Raw genomic sequence first — 17,564 nt, 5'->3', positions numbered from 1 at the left:
GCCATCTGATGAGAGCAACGTGCCTGAAGGAGTAGCAGGAGCCTTCTAATAGCTGAGGGAAGATAAGCTAATCTAAAGAACTTCTTAAAAATATAAAGACAACAAAAGCCATTCATATAGGACATGGTCTGAACAGTATTCTGTGTAGCATATGCTTTCTGAATGTTCCCACATTATCATCACCTGGATCACCACCTACAGCTGACTCCACCACAGGAAAACCTAATCCACAGAAAAACCTGAAAATGACCTGAAAGTGAAATAACTACCAAACTTCCTGTCAAAACAACTGGAAAGTATTCTTTTGAGTGGCAAATGTGTCCTCCATGCATTTGGGCAAGTCTAGTCTGCAGAGGTTTACACATGCATTGTTTAAATCATACACTTTCATCATCTTTTACAGGAACAATAAGAAAAGAATGCCAAATCCACCATGATTTCCACTATTACTCAGACAACTGCCTCCTTGTTGTTTCAGTATTTCACACTGAATAATCAGGACAAGTCCAAACAACACACAACACACATCAACAGCTAAATTAAAACAAAAAACAAAAAACAAACAAACAAAAAAGAATCACCTCAGAATTAAACTTTTGCTCTATTACTGCCTGATTTTGTGAATTAAGATCAATTCCATTTCTTAAGCCACCCAGCGAAAAAGCATATAATGGGAAGTGTCAAAGTAAAATCCCATTTTTGCCCCATTATTTTTCCTCTTTCTCTATTGTTTTTTTTTTCAACTGCCCTATTTATGTCAATATCCTTTTGATAATACTTATTCACTTTTTCAGCAATCATTTTCCATACATACATCTTATTACATACTACAGCAAGCGTCATGAGACAGGAAAGCATCATGTCCTGGAAATAAATAAAAAAATTTATAGGAAGCAATTGGTGACTTGAACTTGATGATAACAAATAAAGGAACCACCTGACATCATTTTATAAACTAAATTCAAAAATATAATCAATAAAAGGAGCTGATGATTAGGAACTGTTCTAAAGGAATGTGGGAGGCAAATGGATAAGGCCAGGCTCTTCTTGGTGGTGTGTAGTGATAGGACAAGCATAGGACGTTTCATACTAACATGTGGAAGAATCTCTTTATGGTAAGGGTAATGTAGCATTGGAACAGGCCACCCAGAGAGGCTGTAGTCTCTTTCTATGGAGATGTTAAAGACCCATCTGAGCGCCTACCTGTGTGACCTATTGTAGGGTAGGGTACCTGCTTTAGCAGGGGGTTGGACCCAGTGATCTCTTGAGGTCCCTTCCAATCCCTGCAATTCTGTGATCACCTCTCCTCCAGACATAATTATTATAAATTAAAACTCAAGAGATTGCAAGGAAAAAAAAAAAAAAAGAAAAAAGAAAAAACAAACAAACAAACAAAACTGAGACTCCTCCTAGTTTGCCAGACACCATAACCTGTGAGCTATGAATTTTTTCTTCAGTAAAAGCTTGCTTTGATTGTTTAACTATAGAACAGCTATAAGAAATATTAGAAATACATGATAGAATGCAAAGCTAAGCAGATTAGCCCAACATCCTATATTACTCAAGTCACAGAATATCATACCCTTACTCCCACATCCCAACTACTTTTGCATGAATGTTCCAAGATTCACAATAAAATTATGAAAGTTGGCACAGTGGCTCAGAAATACAAACATGCCAAAGAATGCAGGTTTGGACTGGGATGCATACATGGAACACAGCCTGTTTCTCACATTTCCTTGATACATAAAACAGTCAACGAATGAAATCCTATTTTCCTATGCAATATTCTCCATGATACTGTACATACATTAGAACATCATATATATATATTATCTGAACAGATACAGAAACTAATATTTGCTATCAATTATTATTGGATATGACCTAACCTTTTATTAAATAAAAATTGAAAGAGAATTACATTTTCATAATCACACTAACCTTGAAACAAAACAAAAAACAATCATTTAATAGTACAAATAATTAGGATAGACAAAGACCATTTTTTCTTCTCTTGACTCTCATGTAAGAAATGGACAGCATTAACTATAGCAAAGAGAGTTAGGTATATAATTAACTCAGAATTTCATTCAGACATCATCTTTACTAAAGCTGAAATCTACTCAAGAAAAACTGAACTCTTCGCAAGTATCCTGTGATGTTGCAATAGGAGAAAAATCAGGTGAGGTGTAGTCTCATTCCTTAAACAATAACCAGGAGATACTGCAAGCAAAGCCACATGCATGTCATAAAAAGAGGACAAGAAAAATAATACTTAAGAGAGGAGGAATACTAAAGCGTTTTTTTGTTTTGTTTTGTTTTGTTTTGTTTTTTTTTCCTGAAATGAAGAAACAGAAAACCAATGGGTACCACAAGTATACATGCACAAAGGAATAATAAAAATGTGGAAAGTAGTGAACAAAATCCAAGGAAGACAAGTAACGAAAGATTTTTTTTTTTTTTTAACAAAATCACTCACACACACACACACACACACACAAAATCCATGACCTCCAGCTACCAGTATTTGCCTTACTCAAAGACCTGTTTTGCTCTTAAGTCACTTATATTAGAAACACTGTGTCCCAAACTAAGTTAGCTGAGCTATTCAAATACGTGAAGTCATAGTTCCATAACTAATTGCTCACACTACAGAAACTTCTGAAATATATTTCTTGCTTTCCTTTTATGTGGAAGACATTCAGTACTCATTCTCAAGTATGATATCCAAAGTCAGCAGTCATGGAAGAAAAGGAGAGAGAGCTGTCTTTAAAAGTAAGACGGGAATCATTTATGTATTATTTACAAATTTAATACGTACAAATAAAAACATTACCAGTTTTACTGAGCTAGTTGTCAGTTTCTTGTTTCCTTTAAATATCAGTCTACCCCCTCCCCCCTCGTCATGGAGACCAACTTTCATATCATGGTTCATCTAGAGAGAGCAAAGGCAGTATTTCACAGTCCCAACTAGTGTGTGCAGTTAAGTTTATGGCTCCATTCCTGCAAGGGAAGCTGCAAGCACCTCTTTCATTGCTATTTGATATGTAACTGGAGGCACAGGTGGATGTCACTATGGAGACACAGGTGGTTATTATAGAGACTACAGAGTCAGGAATGGATGCCTGCAGAAGGCATCCGCATCCCTCAGTTTACTGAAAGCTGTTTGGGGGAAAGGCAAGAATAATCTCAGTAAGATTTCCTCTTTGCTTAAAAGTTCAGGCTTGCATCAAATAAATAAATAAAAATGCTTTCTCTAAATGTTATTTTTCTCAGTTTAGTTTTCTTGTTCACCTCTGATTTGAAAAGCAGCAGCATGCCTGCATGTGTGCAGTGTGCCTGCAGGATGAAGAGATCACTGGCCCTCTATGGAGCACCAGAGTACATTTTGGTCTTCAGAATGTGAAAAGGTCTGTGTTAGGGCTGTATCCCACCTCCGGTGTCTTATAAGAGTCACTTCAACAACCAGGGCACGAAGATCTGTGTGCACACAGAGAAACCCTTTTCTTTCGGGACAAGGCTATCAATGCTCCACACAAGAGAGACTTCAAGGACGCTGTGTCCCCAGTGTGACTACAGAGGTCATATAAAAATAACGATGGAGGAGTGTTCTCTGGTACCAGTCACGGGGAGGGCTGGGTGAACAGCCTCCAAGCAAAGCGTTTGGAGATGATGAACTAGCGCCGCTGGGCTCGCAGCGGCCCGGCCCACGCCAGGCAGAGCCTCAGCGCAGGGTCCCCGCGGACCCCTCCCCGAGATCTCCCTGAGAGCTCCCCGAGCACAGCGGCGTGACGTCACCGCTCCCCTAGGGGCCACTGCCGCCAAGTGACGCCCAGTCAGGCACACTGATCTAGCCTCGCTGCCGCTCTTCCCGCCCACGTATCCCGGCGGAGCTGCCCCGAGGCGGAGGCGGCCCTGGCCGCGGACCCGCTCTGCGAGGAGCGGGAGGTGCGGCAACGCCCTGAGATGCGGCCTCGGCTCGGCCCCGCCGCCCGCCTCCCCGCCTCCCCGCCCGCTGTCAGCGCCCGGCGGCCGCATGGGCACGGCGAGGCGTGCGGCGCCTCTCCGCAGCGGCTGCTTCGGGACCAGCGGGCAGCGCCCGCGAGGGGCGGCGTCCGTCCGTTCATCCATCCATCCGTCCGTCCGTCCGTCCATCCCTGCGTGGGTGGCGGATCGTGTGCGTGTGCGTGTGTGTGACTGACACTGCGGCGCGCACAGCGCGAGGGCAGCAGCGCGCCAGCCCGCAGCGAACGGGGCTGGGGGGGGATGGAGGGGACGCCGGCGCGCCCCGGCTGTGGCAGCCCCGTCTCCGTCCCCCGGAGCCCTCCCCAATGGGGGCGACCACAGCGGCCTCGCTGCTCCTCCTCCTCCCTCCTGGCGGGTAGGTTACGTTACCTGGTCTCTAGCTCGGGCTGGATCTAATCCCGCGGCCGCCGCCGGCTTCTCTTGCTGCCGCGGGGGTGAGCGGGGCTATGAATTTATTTATTCCCCATGAGGCGGCCTCGGCAGCAGAGCCACGACAGGAGAGCCCGGGCCGGGTGGCGGGGAGGGAGGCCCGGGTGCTGCTGCGGGGCCGACGGGGCGCCGCTGTCCCGGGGGTGCTGCGGGGGAGCGGCCGAGGCGCTTCGGCACCGGCGCGGCGGGGCGGGGGCTGCGGAGGAGACGCCTCCCGGGCTGCCCAACCCGGCTCCGCCGGGCCGGCGGGGGCGCGGCGCCCGGCCCGGCGACAACGAGCCAGCGAGAAAGGCAGCGCCCGGCCCCCGCCCGACCCCGAACCCGACCCCGCGTGGTGTCTGGGCCGTGTGTCACGCTCTTCACCTCGTCTCTGCCAGGACGAGTCGTGTCCGTCCGTCCCGCCGCCCCACCCCTCTGTCCTCCTCAGGGGGACACGGGGCACCGAGTGTTGCACATCAGGAGGCTGTTTGCACTCTGGCTGTTCCACACAAAGGTTACAGCAAGGCGCGCCAAGCTTATATCAAGAAAAAATGACAGCGATCTTAGTGTGCAAAATGGGAGAACTTCACCGTATCAAGCAGCAAATCTGGCCATGAGGAATGAGTTCTTGATTGAAGTCGTGGCTCCCTCTCCCTTTTCCCTACCTCCACACTCCCCAGAAAAATTCAGGAACTGTTTTGTATAAGCCATGAACATATTTATGAGAACAGCCTTTAAATTATCCCAAAATTCTGTCCTCGAGGCTAAAATCCTGTGGGGAAAATGATGGAACATAACCACATAATTAGATAATTAAAGCCTTTACCATAAATGCCTATTCTCATGGGTAATGTTGCATGTCATGTGCAACATTTTAAGTAATCTGAAATAAGAAGTAGTTACAGTTGTTGACATCATGTTGCAAAATACGTACAAAAAGAAATGTGAAGACCATGTGATTTTTTACTTATTTTTTAAATAACTTTAATGCATTCAGAGCATTTGGCACAAACTTTATGAACAGGACCTTCACAGGCATTTTAAGAACTGGGAGTACATCTTTATGGAGATGGAGAGAGAAGTTGAGAATATTCAGCTTGCTGAGCTGCTGTTGAGCAACAGAGGGACTTGATAGGCTTGTCTATCTTCTGCTAATAATGTTTGCATCCCTTAGCCGGATGAACACTGACCTTTCTAAAATTTTCTGGAAGAAGAAAAAAAAGAGGACTGCCATCTTGAAGCACAGGTGCATATAAGGCAGATTTCTTTGTCTCCACCACTTATTTGCTCTGACTGATTTTATGCAAGGTTTGTTGGTTTGGTTTGGTTTGGTTTTTTCCTGTTTAAAATTTACATTAAATAAGAAGACAGACTCTTATAATTCCTTCTTTCTCTAAGATGTTTTTGTTAATATGTTTCTATCATCAGTCTCCACTGGAAGTTCTTCAACTTCAGAAGAAGGGAGTAATTTATCACATGCCTGTAAAACAGCCAGCTTTCTCCTGTCCCTGTGCAGATGCTGGCACAAGTTTTTAAGGAGCAGTAAATAGTTCACCAAGTGACATAGAAAATGCTTTAATTTCTGAAACAAACAGAACAATTTGGAGCCGTTTTTGTGGAATCACATAAGTAGTAACTTAACTTACTTGCCTAGGCCCAAGGTCATTTTTAGGAGTAAATATCCACAAGGACTGCCAGTGCCACTCATAAAACTCACAGCTGTATTAATGCAAGTAGCAGTGTCAGTCATCTCTTGTGCAAGTGTATGATGGAAGCTGTGCCCAGAATACCCATGGTCACAGGGTCTGTCCTGGCATCAGATCACGCTACAGGCTTTGGAAGACAAAAAATAAAAAAATAAAAACCACTTGTGAGAGGCCAACTATACCAAACAGTGACTTGTGGGTATACAAGCAAAGGGGACTTTGGTACAAATGCCATGCTCAAACTCACAGTCACTTCCAGGCAGGCCCACAACTACAAGGTCACAGGTGTTTAAATTAGGATCTTCTGGGCTGCTATTGCTGAAATGCAAACTTTAAACTTGGCACTGTGTTAGTGGTAAGCTGTCTTCTATACTGAAACACCTTGTGTGCCCTGAAGAAAATTGTAGGCCATAGAGGGCCTCATATAGTATGTGTAAAATTCAGAAAAACATGGGTACATTGTCTTTCCCAGTGGAATATCCACAGTTCACATACTGCTTTGCAGAATGTAAAAAAAGAGTGGTTTTCAAATGGAGCTGAAACAGTGAATGCATGAAGATACAAACAGTGATGTTTTTTTCACTTTATAGTTCTATTTCCTCTACTGTTTGCCTTAATTTGAATGAATACATAACTGTATATAATATAAGTACAGATTTTCTTTGTGTATAAACGTATGCAATATATGTTTTGGACAATAAATTTCACATGGTGATATGTTATAAATCACAGATGGATTGTATTTGCTGTTCTAGTGTGTACTAATACATACCGGACACTATATAGTACAATATATAATACAGTAAAAATAGGTGTATTCTGTGCATATATAAGTATTTATGCATTGATGTATCTATATAGAACTAGAAGACAACACTAGCATGCTGTTACATAACACTACACATATTCCATATATATTTATGTGCCCCAAGTGGTTTCTTTGTATGACTCTTTTCAGAGCAGTCCCTCTAGGAAAGGTCCGTGCATCTTAATTAACCTATTGTTGCTGTACGCTTCATCACATTTTTCTAGTCTGAGGCAGAGACTGAACACAAGCTAGCTGCAATTAAAGCAGTGTGTGATTCTGGCCCACAGCCTGAACAAGTTTGGATACGGCTCAGTGTCCTGCTTAAAGTGACAAAAAGCTACCGTCTAAGTACGATTTTATTTTTTATGCAGCTCCTGATTTCACTGGCATTAGGTTTTTAAAGTAAGTGCTCTCTTCTGTGAGTGCTACAGAATGAGGGCTCTGAAGTGAGGCAGGTCCCTGACACAGATAAAAAAAGCCCCGTCATTGTTCTACACCCTTCCAGTCTTTGAGAAGCTCCAGTGTAGGCAGACTATTATTCAAAGTAAGAATGTTCACAGCCACACTCTAAGGGTAGGAATTAAAAATGTATTAGTGACAGTGATTAATAATTTACATGTGAATTTCAAGAAGCTAGCAAGGTTCCAATCAGTGTGTGTACACATGTATATGCTTGTCTGTGTGTGGAGGGTGATGCTGTGTATGTTTCAGTGATCTTTTTGAAGAAATTAATCAAATTTACCTACTGTATATGTGAAAAGAAGTTACATGTTTTGTTATTCATTCCACATCCATTTGACAGCGAGACAGACTTTGGGAGACTGCATGTTATAAATTCTCCTCTCTGGATTCATAACAACTTGAGGTCCTTTTAGTGATTTTAATGGAATTTGTTTTTAAGAATTATTTTTCTCCTGAGAAAAATAAAATGCTGCTGATATTGAACGCCTGATGTTATTATGTGAATCTGTCCACTAATCATTTGTGTAAGTTTTATACTAGATTAGTCTATTTGCCCCCATTACCACTTGTCCCACGGTTCCATTTGAATGCAATATTTTCATTTCCTCTGCTACCTCACCAGTTATGTCTTTTGATCACAGTCTGGGCCTACAGGGTCTTAGTGTCACTGTTCTACAGTTTTTGTATGATTACATGCTGATTACATGCTTTTTCTAGTCTGATTTTTGTTCCATGCAAACACTGTTCAAACTTCTCTTGTGTACATAGGCAAGCTAGAATCATAGAATCACAAGGTTGGAAAGGACCTACACGATCATCTAGTCCAACCATCCTCCCTTTACCATAACTACTGAAAACCCCTAAATCATATCTCCTAGGTCCTTATCCAGATGCCTCTTGAACACTGCCAGTGATGGCAACTACACCACCTCCCTGGGCAGGCCATTCCAATGCCTGACCACTCTCTGAGAAAAAAAGTTCCTTCTTATGTCCAGTCTAAACCTCATCTGATACAACTTGTGGCCATTTCCTCAGGTTCTGTTTGTTGCCTAGCAGAAGAGGCCAAGCCCCTCCTCATCACAACCTCCCTTCAGGATGTTATAGAGTACAATGAGGTCTTCCCTGAGCCTCCTCTTCTCCAGGCTAAACAATCCCATCTCCCTGAGCCATTCTTCATAAGACTTGTGCTCCAGACCCCTCACAAGTTTCGTTGCCCTTCTCTGGTCATGTTCCAGGGCTTTGATGTCTTTCTTGTAGTGAGGAGCCCAAAACTGAACACAGTACTCGAGATGCAGCCTCAGAGCTGAGTACAGAGGGATGATCACCTCCCTACTCCTGCTGGGCACAATATTTCTTGTACAGGCCAGGATGCTGTTGGCCTTCTTGGCCACCTGGGCACACTGTCGTCTCCCATTCAGCCGTGATTTTCATGTTCATCATCAACCAACACCCCCAGGTCTCTTTCCTCTTCACAGACATCCAACCACTCAGTCCCAAGACTATAGCGCTGCATGGGATTATTTTGGCCAAAGTGCAGGACCTGGCACTTGGCCTTGTTGAACCTCATCCCATTAACCTCAATCCAGCTATTCAGCCTATCCAGATCCCTCTGGAGGGCCTCCCTACCCTCAGGCAGATCAACACTACCTCCCAATTTGGTGTCATCTGCAAACTTACTGAGGGTACACTCAGTTCCCTCATCCAGGTCATCAGTGAAGATGTTAAACAAGATGGGCCCTAGAACTGACCCCTGGGGGACACCACTTGTAACAGGCCACCAGCTGGACTTAACTCCATTAACCACTACCCTCTGGGCACAACCCTCTAGCCAGTTCCTTACCCAATGAAGTAGGCCATGGGCAGACAGTTTCCTCAGGAGGACACTTTGAGAGACTGTCAAAGGCTTTGCTGAAATCTAGGTAGACTACATCAACAACCTTACACTCATCTACCAGCCTGGTCACCCAATCGTAGAAGGAGATGAGGTTGGTTAAGCACAACCTGCCGCTCATGAATCTGTGCTGGCTGGGCCTGATACCCTGGATGCACATGCTGTGTGATTTCACCCACAGTACCTGTGTTCATTTCCAGCAATGCTCAGTGTCATCATTAGAACCATATTGGCAATTCACCTCAGCCACTTTCTGTAAGCTTTGTCTAAACCACTGTGTCCCATTGAACCCTCACTCATGAACACAGAAAGCCCATCCAGTAACATGAAATTTTAATCCTAGTTTTGCGAGTGAAACAGATAGGTGCACTGCATTTTGTGTGTGTGTGTGATAAAATTCTTATCAATATGATTAGATTGTAGAATTCTAATAATAAAATGTAGCCAAAGGACATCTTTCCACTGAGGTCAGTTTTCTTTATAAGTATCAAACACATCTATTCAAGGACTAATAAAATTCTTTTCTTTTACAGCTCCTGGGGACAGAGAACGCAGCACATTGTAACAACAGCAATAGGCTCAGCCATGAGAGATCTTTATCAGGCATCACAAAGAATTTGAGGCAGCTGGCAGTTATCAGCTGAAACAGGTAGTCAGTAGAAGTATAGAAGATAAATAGATAATAGAAAAGCAATCTGGAAACCTGGGAGAGATAATAAACCAGTCTTGTAAAGGGGAGGTAACAACTTAGGTAGGTCACTGATGAACTCGACTCCCAGATCACTACTGTGTGTAATACTGCTGAAAATACAGCTGCAGTTTACTGTTCGTGCTTGTCAGGTCTGAAGTAGTGTTCAAAACGTTGTTGGAAACACAGTTTGACACATTCAGTTACATAAATCACTATTAAAGGGAAGTGAAGAAGGCTCGCACAGCTGAAAGAAAACTGACCACAATCCTAGGGGCACCATGACCCTCTGTTAAATTACAGTTTTGCTAGACTAGGAAGCTACTTATTCTACTTGCTGTTGTCTATATTGCCAGTGCAATCATTACATAAAATTCCTCTTATGTCAATCATAGTCTTCTGTAGAGCATATGATTTCTTTTTTTGTAATTTCTTGTTATCTAGAAATAGCTGAACCATTATGTTTATCCTAATACAAGCACAGAGAAGAGAGAGAAAGGAAGAGAATCATAGAATCACCAAGGTTGGAAAAGACTTCAAAGATCATCCAGTCCAACCATCCACCCATCACCAATATTTACTCAATAACCATGTCAATCGGTACAACATTTAAATGGTTCTGGTACACCTCCAGGGACAGTAACTTCACCAACACCATGGACAGAACTTTCCAGTGCCTGACTAGTCTTTCAGAGAAAACATTTTTCCTCATATTCAACCTGACTCTCCCCTGGCACAACTTGAGGCCACTTTCTCTAGTCCTATCACTAGGTAAGTGGGAGAAGAGGCTGACTCCCACGTCGTCACAACCTCCTTTCAGGTAGTTGTAGAGAGTGATAAGGTCACCCCCGAGCCTCCTCTTCTGCAGACTAAACAATCCTAGATCCCTCAGCTGCTCCTCATAAGGACTGTGCTCCAGGTTTCTCACAGCTTTGTTGTCCTCTGGGCATGCTCCAGAGTCTCAATGTCTTTCTTGTAGTGAGAGGTCCAAAACTGAACACAGCACACAAAGTGTGACCTTACCAGTGCTGAGTACAGAGGGAATATGATACTTTTAGTAGACATTTATTGAAACAGACAAAACATCTTTCACTGCAAATTGCTATTACAGTTCTCAAGTTCTTACTTGTGAAGAAGTGAAATCTTGTATGAACACACAAGGAAAATGACACTATTTTGTAGCTTTTCTTGCTGTTTTCTTTGATTCCATGGGTCAACAGAGGGAGATAGCATCAGAATATATTGATTTGTCATAGAAGCTGCAGAATATAAATATTTTAAGGGCATCTTTCTACCAAAGATGTATTGGAGTTACTTAACTGACATCTTTCTCTAGTTAGTTAACTCATTCAGGTAGATCACATAAGGTAGCTGACATCAATAGATCAGAACAACAACAACAACAACAACAACAACAACAAAAAGGGGTGGGTGGAGAGGAGGAGATTAGGAAAGAAGACTTGCTCACTTTGGTTAGAAAGATGCTTAAAAATAATCTGTTTGTACCACAGAAATTAGAAATCATTCTGTTCATTTACAATGAAAGGCCAAAAAACAAGTCAAATTCATGAAATGTTTCTAGAGTGCTAGCTACCAATATTAAAGAAAGTTCTAACTTTCTAACTTTAAAGATTAAAGTTCTACCTTTATTTAGGAAAGCAACATATATGTTCACAACCCATTAACAAAATTTTAATGTGCTGATTATGTAAATAATGTGTGGCCTTCTTAAAAACTAACCAAATTACATGTTTTTAGTGCACTATTTTAATGTATTCTTCTCCTGAATGAATTAATTGTATGCTTCTGTATATTTCATCTCTAAGTGGTGATTGCTTAGAATACTTTGTCTTTTTTTTTTTTTCTTTTTAATCTTACTCAGTGGCTTCTAAAATAAAAATAATAAAGTAAATGAAATAATATAAGGTGAACTTTCAAACCTTACAAGTCTAATGTTTCAGTCTCTTTCTGTGCTATGATCCAGACTGAAGAGGAAAAATGGCCTTTTTTTGTATTCTTTACTTCCTCTTTGAGGGATTTAACCCACTTACTGTATGATGGCTGGGATCTCTAAAGGAAAAAGTCTGAATCATTCTTTCAGGTAGATGTTTTAACATTGGCAGCTACAACAGTCTGAATATAACCCTGAATAATATCAATAGGTCTGTCTGTAGAAACGTAACACTCTTTTCTCAAGGTAATGTGAAAAATCAGAACCTATTGACTGTTCAATTAATTTTCCATATTTTCCTTCATTGTGTTGAAAGCATTGGACTATGTGTTCAAAAACACACATGAAGAGCTTTTAGCTACTGTCTTCATGTCTTGGTAAAATTAAGATCTATTTTGCAACTCTCCTCTGGGATAGTAACATTTTACCAAGGTGGGTAAAACCTAACAATAAATATTGTGCTTTGATGAGTGTTTTTGCATGGTTCAGAAATAAAACTCCTCAGCATATCTTGTATTTTATTCTTTACTGATTAGGTCAAAAATATAGTTGTGCAATTTACTGTCTCCCGGTACTTCCTGTCATTCCTGAGTAGAGCTACAGTAGACAGTCCTGTATAGGAATCAGAATTTTATTTTTCTAATGGGTCATGCGGCTGAGATATTTTCTATTATCTTGGGGATTGTAGTGCTATGTTACAAAATCAGTTGTAAATTATTTTTTCATATTTCCATTTTACTGTCAGTCCTTTTCTCATTGCAAGCAATGCACAGCTTGCGATACAAAATTATGATATCTTGCAATAGCTACTTCCCATCAAACAACATGAATTCTTCAACAGTTTTTAATGGTGTATAGAGAGACTCCAATGGAGATTAAGACATCTCTAAGCATCTATATGGAAGTGCTGTGGTGTAAGCTGTTTATGAACACTTCTGTTCTGGACAATAGAGTTAATAAAATTCACGGAGCCTAGTCAGGACCTAATCAGCTAACAAACTGTCTTGTGTTTTCAGAGTGATCTGGGCTTTGTGCTAAGCTCTGTTTGAACACACAGAAAAAATATGATATCTTACTAAATAGGCTGCTAATTTTGTATCTCGCATCTCTAGCTTTTTTGCTTATTTTGCTTCTTGATGCTTCCAGAAAAAAGATACTCCACTATAAACATTAAATTTCTGAGAAAAGCAATAAAAAATATCTCTCTTAAATTTTTTTTCTTCCAAGTTAAGTTGGGATTTCATTAAATTATCAATTTTTTATTTTTATTTTTTTTTTGCCATTTACTGTAGTTTATGCCAATCACATGACAGAATACTGTAAACATATAAAGGCAGCCTTTAGTAAATGTCAGCACGCTTGTATCATTGTTTATCAATGTAACGTTGCCAGCTCTTCATTTCTGGGGATGTTTACATTAAGGTGCATTAAGATATTAACCTGATTATTTGCATTGTTAGACTGTGATAATGAAAGACTGCATTTGTTGATGCAGAAATTGCTCTGAATTTTGTGTCTGAGTGCCTTTCTTACCTGTTCCATGTGTATAAAACGCTTTCTTGTAAACAGAGATTTTATTTTCCTTGTTAGTGATTGCACATATCAGGGGAAGGGAAATTATTTGTCCCATAGTCTAAAGATTTTTACTTTGTACAGCACCTCCAACTCATTTTCTTCAGAATGTCAGACTGATCTGAAGGATCAGCAGCTAATACACCATGGAACAGGTTTGAATCCAACCATCAAATAAAAATGGAAAGCAATTGCAAAAGACACAATCCAATTTATGGTAGGACTAAGGTTACATAGGGTAGCTACTGACCCAGGACAGCTATAGAGACATAGCCTAGACAGCTGCAGAGCAGTGGCAGACAGCCAGTGTTCCTGAATAGATGAAGATGAGGCCAAAGGGAGGAGGCCTTAAATCTCAGACATTAGCTGCTCTAATATAGAACAAACAAACCCTTAGGCTCTCTGACCAGAATTACAACAGCTAGTTGGAAGCAAAGTCCTCGGAGACTTTCTTGCAACTTTTAAAATAACCAAAGTATTTTAAAGACTTACCTTTTGGGACATATTTAGACCTGAAAATATTTTATGCTAGTTATATAATAAACAATCTTCAATCATCAAAATTTTGTATACTGAGTCATTAAAAAAGGGCATGGTTTCACACATATATCTCAGTTATGCAAAGATGACCCAAACTATTCTTTTTTATGCTAGAAATTAAGATCTTTGAGCCTAAAGTTATTGTTTTTAGTTTCAAAATTAGCCCATTCTTTATAATGGCACACTGTATTTTTTGTACTTCAATTGTTCTTTGAACAAAACAGCACATGAAAGCCCAGTTTCTCTCAGTGTATTTGCAGATATAATCTATAAGCTATACCCAACTCCTGAAGGCTTGAAAAGGCTACTTTGCCAATCTTATTTTTAAAGCATATTAATGAAAGTAGTTGCAGAACCTAACACGAAAGCCTTCTGAAAAACAGGCAATTAAATAGCTCAAACTAAGTAGTGCAGTAGAAAAATACTTCTTCTTGAAGAGTATAGTTTTTTGTGACCCTTCCTGGAGCTCTCTGTAGGATGTACTCTGGTAGTTTATATTAGCCATGGATACTCAGAACTCCTGTAAGCCTTTTCAATTTTCTATTGTGAAAATACACTATGGAATTCTTGTATCAGATATTAAACATCAGTTTACACTTTTTTTTTTTTTTTTTTTTTTTTTTTTTAAATTAATGTAAATAAAACTATTTCTCATTTGGATTTAAATTGTGTATTATGTGCTATGTACTTTTCTATCCTATCAAATTCAAAAAAACTTTCCTGAAAAGGGCATCTTTTCTCAAAGTACTTCTTAAAATGGAATAGCTTGTTTCTGTGGATAGTACTTTGACACTGATGAAAACCAGAGAGAGGCAAACAAATTCTAACAAGTCTGGAAGTGATGCCTGTGTACTTCAGAACTGGTTCGACTCATTAGTAGATTAATAGGATGCACAGAGAGCTGAATCTTTGAAAGACGCCAGTGAATTAAGGGCAGACTATTACCCTGTAGCTCCCATTAGCTTGCACATTAGCTAGATAGATCTACAGATATTTCTGTCTCATACAAATCACTGGAACAATAGATATGGGCTTTCTATAAAATTGGCATGGCCATAAAATGGAATGTAGGAACATTTTACAATTACTGCAGTTAACATGGCCAAAGGTTTTGAATACAACTTTGTCAGGATTTTTATTCTCAAGGGTCTACCTATTCACAGCCCTGAGGCAGGTGAACAGCATAGATGCTGGTTATCTGCTATGGATATTTTTTCTCAGTAATAATTCATGAAACTATTTAACAACTTTCATGTAAAAATGTATTTTGATATACCTCATAGAAAATATACTTGATCTTGCCCAAAGGCAAAAGAATGCATAAGATGACCTGTCATCTCTGATTACAAGTCACTGTTGCAATCCTTTATCTTTTGAACACAGATCAGTTGCAGTGACAGATACAGTGAGATACTGCAGTCCCCTCCAAATGGCTTGTGGTGTCCTGGGTGTGTAGGAAGGTCACACAAATGGTAAGCAGTATCCCAAACTACACATTAAAATATTCAACTGCAGAGGGAAACCTCACCAGGCATATTTTGGATTTCTCTTATTTTATGTGAGATTCATATGACAAAAGAGATTTTTTGTAATGTATCAGCTGCATATGAGCTAAGATTCCAGGATATCCTTATTGTGAATGGTAGAAACAAGCACCTCAAGGGCACAGTTACTTTCACTGGAAAGGTCTAAATGACTGAATTGAATGTAAGAGGCTATTTGTGTTCTGGAAATGCCCATTTGTTTCCGCTGACTGCAACAATGGCCCAGAGTGTACAGATATGTACATTTGCAGTTTTAAATATTTAAATGTAAGTGAAATGGCTTCCATCCTAACTTTTCTGTTCTTTGCATATTGCCATTGTTTTTCATAGAAAATTTGATCAGTGAACTCATAACAGGTTTATTGTACCACTCAAGTATTTTTTTGGCTGCTCAGTAGTTTGTTCCATCCACTCTGTTTATCCTGTAGTGCAACAGTGTACCACGAGTCTTCAATTTTTGCTGATAGTTCTGCACTAAATTCATTAGTTAAGCTGAAGAAAATAAAAATAACAACAACAAAAAAGAACATGGGTATTAACTTATGAATTTCCATGTGAAAAGTTTTTCTTCTGTAGTCTTCAACATTTAACAATGGCAAGGACTAAGAAGACACATTGTATTGTCTTTCCTGATTTTTTTAAGATGTATTAATAAAAATTTAATCCTTTTACTACCTGCCTATCAACAAACGCCCTTAAAAATACTTAAAACATTTCTTTGTCTCTTAACTATACTTTAACTGCAGGTTGCTACTTTTATCTTTTCTGTTTTGACTACTACTTGAGTCAGCTTTGAATAGAATAATTTGGCAGTAATCACCTATAGAATGGGGAAAACAGCAAAATTTTGCTGCACTTGTGTTTTGTATAAGGAACAATGAATCTATTTCTTTCAACTACATAAAACTCTGCAGAAGAGTGCTTCATGCATTGACAAGTCCAAAGATATGGCTAGTGAACCCAGACCAGAAATTTAGCTACTGTAAACCTGCACATACTTGGCAGCTGTTCTGTGATATTCATGAAGCAGATATTTTTCTCCTGCAGGTAACATCTCTTTGCCAAATGCATTCAGACTTAGAACAGGTAGAAATATTTGATGATCAGCTATATTCTTCTATGAAAGGAAATGTTGGTATTTGGTGTTTTATACTTTCGTTTGTTTTTTTTTCCTCCCATACGTGAAAATTGTAGTTTCTGTTTCTTACAGCCTTCATCAGATTGTTTTGTAAGGTATACTAGCCTTAGATAATTTTTACACAAAAGAAAAATCTCTGTCTCATTGGTTTTCAGTGATCAGTTCTAACAGTTCTTAGAATGAGAAAGGAAAATTTAATATTCATTAAAACAAACAACAAACAAACAAATAACTACCAGTCTTTTTCTATTGCTACTTATTATTTTAAGTAGTCAAATACAATAAGGCATGGCTTTCAAAGGCCAATAAATGAATATATATTCGAGGGCTGCCCTGAAAGTAATGTCAAAAGCGAATGTTGATGGTGTGGCATTAGAGGCTGAACGTTCCCACCAATATCCCATTACATGTTGTTGCCATGTGACAGACGGCAGCAGAGGGACAGTCTGACACAGTGGCATCTGACATGGAAATGTGGATGAAAGAAAGATGTGTCACTGTATTTCTCTATGCGGAAAAAAATGGCATCCATTGCCATTCATTGATGCTTGCTGAAAATTTATGGATTTCAAAGAGTAAATATTAGTACAGTGGTGTGGTGGGTGGTATATTTCAGCAGTGGCAACAGTGGCACTGACTTACCTATGCTGGTGCATTCTTTTATGAGTGTGGCATGCAGGTTCTTGTTTATCACTGGCAAAAATGCAGAGCTAATGGTGGTGACTATCTTAAAAAATAATGTATTGTAGCTGAGAATTTGTTCTATCAAATAGTGTTATTGTTCTCTCTGTATTTGTTTTAGGTTCCATGGAAATAAATAGGATGCA

The 17,564-nt window shown here is 40.1% G+C and overlaps 1 protein-coding gene across 1 annotated transcript in view; it reads right to left on the bottom strand.

Annotated features, from left to right (window-relative positions):
- The window catches only part of SLC16A7 (solute carrier family 16 member 7), an 82,962-nt gene extending 78,333 nt beyond the window's left edge, over positions 1-4,629 (bottom strand). The window contains exon 1 of the mRNA XM_072329894.1: positions 4,399-4,629. The gene's annotated coding sequence lies outside the window, so the exon portion shown is untranslated. The remainder of the gene's footprint in view (positions 1-4,398) is intronic.
- Positions 4,630-17,564: the final 12,935 nt, after the last annotated feature.

The sequence above is a fragment of the Excalfactoria chinensis genome, chromosome 1, assembly GCF_039878825.1.
Source record: "Excalfactoria chinensis isolate bCotChi1 chromosome 1, bCotChi1.hap2, whole genome shotgun sequence".
Taxonomy (NCBI): Eukaryota; Metazoa; Chordata; class Aves; order Galliformes; family Phasianidae; genus Excalfactoria; species Excalfactoria chinensis.
The sequence above is the reverse complement of the archived record's forward strand: the minus strand, read 5'-3'. Positions and strand labels throughout refer to the sequence as shown.